Here is a 7982-nt window from a genome sequence, read left to right as displayed (position 1 = left end):
CGGGAAGTGAACACGGTGTTGGAGTTATGCTTGACGTAGGTTGTTTTAGGATCACTTCTTGATCATACGTTTATCGAACGTGCTCTGCCTTCTCTTCTCGCTCTCATTTGCGTATGTTAGCCACCATATATGCTAGTCGCTTGCTGTAGCTCCACCTCATACCTTTACCTTACCCATAAGCTTAAATAGTCTTGATCGCGAGGGTGCGAGATTGCTGAGTCCCCGTGGCTCGCAGATACTTCCAAACTAGCTTGCAGGTGCCGATGAGACCATGCAGATGACGCAACCAAGCTCAGGAGGAGCTCGATGAAGATCTTGTCCTTTGTGTTGTTCGTTCTAGTTGATCAGTAGTGGAGCCCAGTTGGGGTCGATCGGGGACCTTGTCGCATTTGGGGTTCTTCTTTTATTTTGGTTCCGTAGTCGGACCTTGAGTGTATTTGGATGATGTAATGCTTTATTCATGTAATTGTGTGAAGTGGCGATTGTAAGCCAACTATGTATCTCTTTCCCTTATGTATTACATGGGTTGTGTGAAGATTACCTCACTTGCGACATTTCTTTCAATGCGGTTATGCCTCTAAGTCGTGCTTCGACATGTGGGAGATATAGCCGCATCGAGGGCGTTACAAGTTGGTATTAGAGCCTTCCCCGACCTTAGGAGCCCCATTGCTTGATCATTTTTAGCGGCCGAGTTGTGTCTAGAAAAATGTTTTGAGTCATTTAGGAATTATATATCGGAGAGTTTAGGAATTATTTTACTCCTCGGTCCCTTCGTCGCTCTGGTGAGGCATCCTGACGTAGAGTTTTGACTCTTCTCTTCTCAAATTTCACTAAAAAAATTTTAGGATCACGCGGGTATCTTGGAATCGTTCCGATGGTTTTATAACGAGAACATTGTCTTGGTGCCTCCTGTCAGGGGTTTTGTGGAAGTGTCCCGGGGAGTTGAGCTCTGAGGTGTTGTCGTCACAATTTTATCGTTGCAGTTCTGGAATACTTGAGTTTAGTACGCCAACATCGAAAATCTCTTTTATGCAGTTCATTGGTGAGATAACCTCGATGCCACCCAGTACTGGGGCGGGAGTTCGGGAGTATCGCCATAACTTGTATAACGGATGCTTTTCGAAGGTTGAGGTAGATGGTTTCCGAAGTTTTTCTTGGTTATGTGTTGAAGGATGGATACAGCTGGATGTAGGATTTGCTAGATTTGGGTGAGATATTATGCTTCCCCTGTATCCCCAACACCTGATTGCATAACCGGAAAGGTTCGGGAGTTTCATAGGTGGGAATCAAGTAGCTCTTAGGATATATTTCCGACAGATGTATGATTTGAAATTGGGGTTCAACGTCTAGTGGTCCGCCTATTCACGGTCAGTTTTACAGTGGTCTCGTTGTGTCTTAAAGAGTCCTTGGCTATGCCGACTCGGGGATGCTTCGTATGTCATATGCACTGCCTTGTACATGATGGTGCTGTACGATCGAGCCTGTGTAGGCCCCACCACGAAAACTTCGAACGAAATCTCTATCATATGTTTGTTCTGGCTTATTCTGCAAGCCAACCCTTTGTTTTTGTTTTGAGTTGTGGTATTCGAGTTGCTTCAATGTCAAATGTTGATTCCATAACTTTCCTAAATGGTCTTCTCATACTCCAATGCAAATACTAATCCTTCTCGATCATCGAGTTTGTCATGTCAATCCTGTTCAACCGGTGTGTTTTCTCTTCAAGTGGATCCGATCATTTCAACATTAGTAAGATCAATGATCAGTTCTTCTCAACAGTGTTTGTCTCATCCGTCTCCAAGTTGCCTTTGTTTTTCCCACCCTCCCACCCTCTTTCTTTGAGGAATAAGATTTCTTAATCAAGTACCATCTTATTGGTGTGAAGTCTCTCCATTCTTTTCCATCAATGTTCGTATCCGGTGATTCTCATGAAGATTCTAACGGAGCTTCAAGTTCGTCACCCTTTACTCATTTTTTCTTCTCCGGTGGATTCTAGGCAAGCTTTGTTGATCATATTCTTTTCCTCGTTTCAAATGTTTTTTTTCTCATGCTGGTGCTCCAAATAATCTTTCACCTCTCGCTATTCTTTTGGTTCCGGATTGCTGAAGATATCTCGAGGTTGTTATCTCAATTTCAAGCCATTTAATTCAACCGGTGCAACCTCTCTTTAAATCATTTCAACGGTGTTTCTCTTGAGTGGGCCCTAACCCACAGGTCTTTTCCCAGGATCTTACCTGACTCTTTTAATTTTCCCGGAGATATCCTTAAAAATTCATTTTGAAGTTTTGACGTAAGAATAATTTATCATCAGTCATATGTATTTCTCCAAGATCTTTCAAATTCTTTTCATCATTGGCTCAACCTCTTTGTTTTGATTCTTCCGGAGTGTCTAAACAATTCATGGTGGTGTTCCTCATCGTCATTCTCTGCGTTTGAAGACTGAATAAGAATTTTACCTCCATATCTTATCCGTTCTCTCAGAGATTTGTGGTTCTAGTTCGAGGCCATCCTCTCTTAATTGTTTTGATTGTGTAAATTCTTTTCACCTATCCGGAGCAATTCAAGAGTCTTCTCAGTTTGTTCTCCGGAGCCCATCATCTCATAATTATTCATTTCCCAGCTTTCAGTTATCATTCTCAAATCTTACCGGTGCATCGTTCAAGTGTTCTCTAATCAGCTCGCCATCTCTTCGTTCTCATGTATCTAAATCCTCTCAAGCATCCTCGTTCATTTTATAATTCGTCCCGGTGTCTTCTTTATCTTTTCTTCAATCATTGTCAATTCTTACGGTGGTTCGTTCAAGATTTCTATTCCTTCATTATCATATCAAATCCTTTTCTACGAGAATAAGTAATATGTCAAATCCGTTGCTTGTCATCAATTTAATTGGTGAAGGATAAGCATAATGTAATTCTTATTCTTGTTTTCATCCAAATGATTTAATTCCTTATTCTGGAGTGGTTCATCATACATATTATGGGTTTCAATAGCTCATCTTTCTTTCCCGGAGTTCCAAGCTCTCGCAATTATATTATCATGGAGATCCATCTAAATCATTACAAGGTTTCACCTTGTGTTTTCAACTTACCTTTCTTTCATCATCCTTTTGTTTACCGGAGTACTTCATCAAGGTTCTACATGATGGTTCATCAAGGTTTTATACTCCTTCTCGAAGTGTTCATCGAGATTCTTTTCTAAGGAGCTCAAGCATTCTCATCTTGCAATCCGGAGTTCAATCTTTCTTCCATATCATTGGAGGTGGTATTATGTCATTCTTGATAATTTGGAGTTCATGTTTCATGATTCACATGTTATTAAGAATGAGGTATTTTAAATCCATCAATCTCGTCATTGGGATTATCTTGGGTTATATTTCACCTAAAGCCTTCCTTAAGGATTGTTGCTATTATGGTGCTCATAAATGATCCAAGCTCTTCATTTGTCCTTTTTGGTGTGACATATTTTTTTTGTCTCCTTGTTCATACCAATCCAATTCTTTTTCCCGTAAGTGGCTGTTTATCACCTCTTAATTTGAGATGTATTCTATAAGACCATATCAAGCTTATTCTTTCGGTGTTGGTTTTCCAACAACTCCATTCTAGCATTTGTTGTAAGCATGCTCCCTCAAGATCGTGTTCCCCTTCGTTCATTCCATTCCATTCTTAGTTTTGTTCCGGAGGCATTGTGATGTTGCTCTCTTCAACCCATCTTCTTGTTTTATCAGGATCATGTTCTTTTCGTGCTTATCCTTTTAACCGGAGTGTTGTGTCCTCTTTTCAAGTATCCTCCCATCTTGTCAAGTTCAATTCCTTCCATTTACAGGCGGAGTGTTGTCCAAATTATATCATTCTTATTCCTTCCCTATCTTGTTTTAACCGAGTATTGTGCCCTTTTGCTCAAGTTCTTTTCGCCTTATCAAGTCTTGCATCTCTTTTCAACAGGAGTGTTGTCTGAATTTTTTCTTCCTTGTTCCTCTTTTCTAACGGAGAGTTTTCAACTTCGTTCATCTACGTTGCATTCTTTTCTCGAATTGGCTCAACCTTTTCAAGGTTCTTTGGTTTCACTCGTTTGTCAAAGAAGCAACTTAGTTTTACCTCTTCTCTTTCTCTTCCGTTTTTTCCCTCCGGTGCCATTCTAGATCTCGGGACGAGATCCTCTCGTAGTGGTGGAGTGTTGTAACGCCCCGAGACCGATGTGCCAGGTGTCATCCAGTTATTCGCTGTTGTTGCCTTGTCTTTGCTTGCGTGTCATGCATTGCATATCATGTCATCATGTGCATTTCATCTGCATACTTGTTCATCTCATGCATCCGAGCATTTTCCCTGTTGTCCGTTTTGCTTTCCGGCGCTCTGTTCTCCTCCGGTGGTCATTTCTACCTTTCTTTCGTGTGGGGATTAAACATTTCCGAATTGGACCGAGACTTGCCAAGCGGCCTTGGTTTACTACCGGTAGACCGCCTGTCAATTTTCGTACCATTTGGACTTCGTTTAATGCTCCAACGGTTAACCGAGGGACCGAAAAGGCCTCGTGTGTGTTGCAGCCCAACACCCCTCCATTTGGCCCAAAACCCACCTAAACCTCCTCCATCATCTAGAGTGTTCGATCATGATCGTGTGGCCGAAAACCGCACCTCATTTGGACTCTCCTAGCTCCCTCTACCTATAAATATGTACATCTCCCCGAAATTTCGGATGAAACCCTAGATCCCTCCCTCTCCTCGCGCGCCGGACAAAAACATCGCCGGCGGACATGTCCGTTTCAACCTCCGCTGCTGCCTGCGCCCAATCAAAGCTTGCCACGTGTACACGGCCGGCCCCCTCCGCCGCGGCCCGCTCGGGCCCGCGTCCGGCCCTCCCCGCCGCCATTTCGGGCCGCGCCGTCCCGCCAACCGTGCCGTCGTCTTCCCGCCGGCCGGCCACCGCCGCCACCGCCTCCCCTCACCGGAGGTCGCCGAAAAGGCTCCGCCGCACCGCGCCTCCCATGCGGGCTCTCTGCCGCCCCACCTTACTCCCTGCCCGGGGCCCCTCTGACCAGATCCGCCGCGGATCGGGCCAGATCCGGCGGCTCCCATCTGCCGCCTTTTCCCAGGATCGCCGCCGGCCGTTGTCGCCATGGATCTCCGCGTCGCCCTGCCTCCCCGATCCGATCGGGAGGAGTTGACGCCCCGTTGACCATGCGCCGCGTGGGCCGCGCCCGAGTCTGGCCCAGCGCGCCGCTCCCACCTCGGCCTGCCTCCTCCTCCTTCATGGGCCAAAGCCCAGGGTGAGCCAGCCTCTATCTCGCGCCCGGTGCGGTGTTTAGTTTCCATCGCTCACTCTGTTTTTTTTACTAAGTCCCTGAGATTTCCACGTTTCAAATGCCCATGTCCATCATCCTATAACTTTGCATCCATAGATCCGATTTGAGCATATAGCATATCAAAATGTTCGTCTCAGAGAGCACATTATTTCATCTCATTGCATCATTTTCATTTGAGCTCATCTTGATGCCCGAAATGCTGTTAGAAGAGTGCTACTTGAGTTATTTGTCAGATCTGCTGCTCCATTTAGATATTTGTCATTTTTGCCATGATTATTGTGTGCATGATATGCCCATGAGCTCTACATATGTTTTGTTAAGGGTTTTGCCATATTTCCAGAGGTGCAACCCATGTATTTTTGTGATGTGTGTGGTAACTAGCACAAGCTTGCAAAGTGAGGCACTTGGTAATGCTGATTTCAGGGACTTAGCATTTCCACCAAGTCCTTGATCTGTTTATTTAATGATGCCATATGTTCATGTTGTTTCCTAGTGATCCGTGCCTCTTTTGAGGATGATCAGTAAGGATGTTTTGTTAATCTTGTAGTGCTCTATCCATCCATGTCTTTTTTTGTAATTATGGAGCACCCTAGCTTGAGTCAATCGATCTCTACTTTTGTCATTTCGTGAATCTGGGCAGATTGTCTACTTGTTAGCGATTTTGCCGAGGATGTTGTAGTTGATCCGAGCATGCTATGTTATTGTTCTTGCCATGCCTAGCTTGCATTTTGTGTATTCTTGTTGGATGTATGCTTAGATTGTCATGACTTGCTTTGTAGTGAGTGCATCGAGCTCGTAAACATGCCTACTTGATATCTGTTTTCAGCATGCTCCAGTTTTCACTAAGTCTGTGATCTGATTATATTTTTGCCATGTTCACATGCTTGCAATTGTATTTTCTGATCCCTTTTGGCTCAAGGTCACTAAGGGACTTTTGTTAAGCTCTTTGAGTAGCTCCATGCCATGCTTTACTTTGCCATGTTCAGGTCCTGTAGCATGTAGTTTTGTTGCTTCAAAGTGTGCTACCTGATCTGAAATTCCAGACAAGTGTTAATTTCACTAAGTCTGAAATTTGTTTACCATATGCATTTTTGCCATGCTTGTTTGAACCTGTTAATGGATGAATTGGCCGTAGCTCAGTGTTCATCTTTTGTTAAGATTCTTGAATGCATCCCTTCCATGTATTTTGATGCCATGTTTGGGTGCTGTAGCATGTTCATCTTGTTGCATTTAGATGGCTACTTGCTGTAAATCGCAGAACGTGGTCATATTTGAATTGCTTGCCATTTCCAAACCGTAACTCCGATTCCGGTGATCTTTATATTGTTTTCAAGCGATTTCATCTCATCTTTCCAGTGGCACACTTGGATTTCCAAGTTGAGGCCAGGTTCATGCATTCCTTGTCAAATCATGCATATGCATCGCATACCGCATACCGCATATCATACCATGTTCATGTGTTGGTTGTTTACTATGTTGTGTGTTTCTTTCCGGTGTTTGCTTCTTCGGGTTGGTTCCGGTAACGTCGTGTTTGTGAGGACCCATTCGTCTACGTCCGTTTGTCTTCTTCATGGACTCGTTCTTCTTCCTTGCGGGATTTCAGGCAAGATGATCATACCCTCGAAATCACTTCTATCTTTGCTTGCTAGTTGCTCGCTCTTTTGCTATGCCTATGCTGCGATACCTACCACTTGCTTATCATGCCTCCCATATTGTTGAACCAAGCCTCTAACCCACCTTGTCCTAGCAAACCGTTGATTGGCTATGTTACCGCTTTGCTCAGCCCCTCTCACAGCGTTGTTAGTTGCAGGTGAAGATTGAAGTTTTGTTCCTTGTTGGAACATGGAGATGTTGTTCCTTGTTGGAACATGTTTACTTGTTGGGATATCACAATATATCTTATTTTAATTAATGCATCTATATACTTGGTAAAGGGTGGAAGGCTCGGCCTTATGCCTGGTGTTTTGTTCCACTCTTGCCGCCCTAGTTTCCGTCATATCGGTGTTATGTTCCCGGATTTTGCGTTCCTTACGCGGTTGGGCTATTATGGGAACCCCTTGACAGTTCGCCTTGAGTAAAACTCCTCCAGCAATGCCCAACATTGGTTTTACCATTTTCCACCTAGCCTTTTCTTTTCCCTTGGGAGTCGCGCTCCCGAGGGTCATCATTATTTTACCACCACCCCCCGGGCCAGTGCTCCTCTGAGTGTTGGTCCAACCTGTCAGCTGCCGGTGACCACCAGGGGCAACACTGGGCTGGCCTACCCGTACCTAGGACAATCTGAGTGTGCCCTGAGAAAGAGATATGTGCAGCTCCTATCGGGATTTGCCGGCACATTCGGGCGGTGTTGCTGGTTTAGTTTTACCCTGTCGAAATGTCTTGTAGAACCGGGATACTGAGCCTGATTGGAATGTCTCGGGAGGAGGTCTATTCCTTCATTGACCGTGAGAGCTTGTGATGGGCTAAGTTGGGACACCCCTGCAGGGATTTGAACTTTCGAAAGCCGTGCCCGCGGTTATGGGCAGATGGGAATTTGTTAACGTCCGGTTGTAAAAAAACCTGAAGTTGACCTTAATTAAAATGAATCAATTGCGTGTGTAACCGTGATGGTCTCTTTCCGGCGGAGTCCGGGAAGTGAACACAGTGTTGGAGTTATGCTTGATGTAGGTTGTTTTAGGATCACTTCT

The sequence above is a fragment of the Triticum aestivum genome, chromosome 6A (assembly GCF_018294505.1).
Source record: "Triticum aestivum cultivar Chinese Spring chromosome 6A, IWGSC CS RefSeq v2.1, whole genome shotgun sequence".
Taxonomy (NCBI): Eukaryota; Viridiplantae; Streptophyta; class Magnoliopsida; order Poales; family Poaceae; genus Triticum; species Triticum aestivum.
This window is presented reverse-complemented; position numbering follows the sequence as displayed.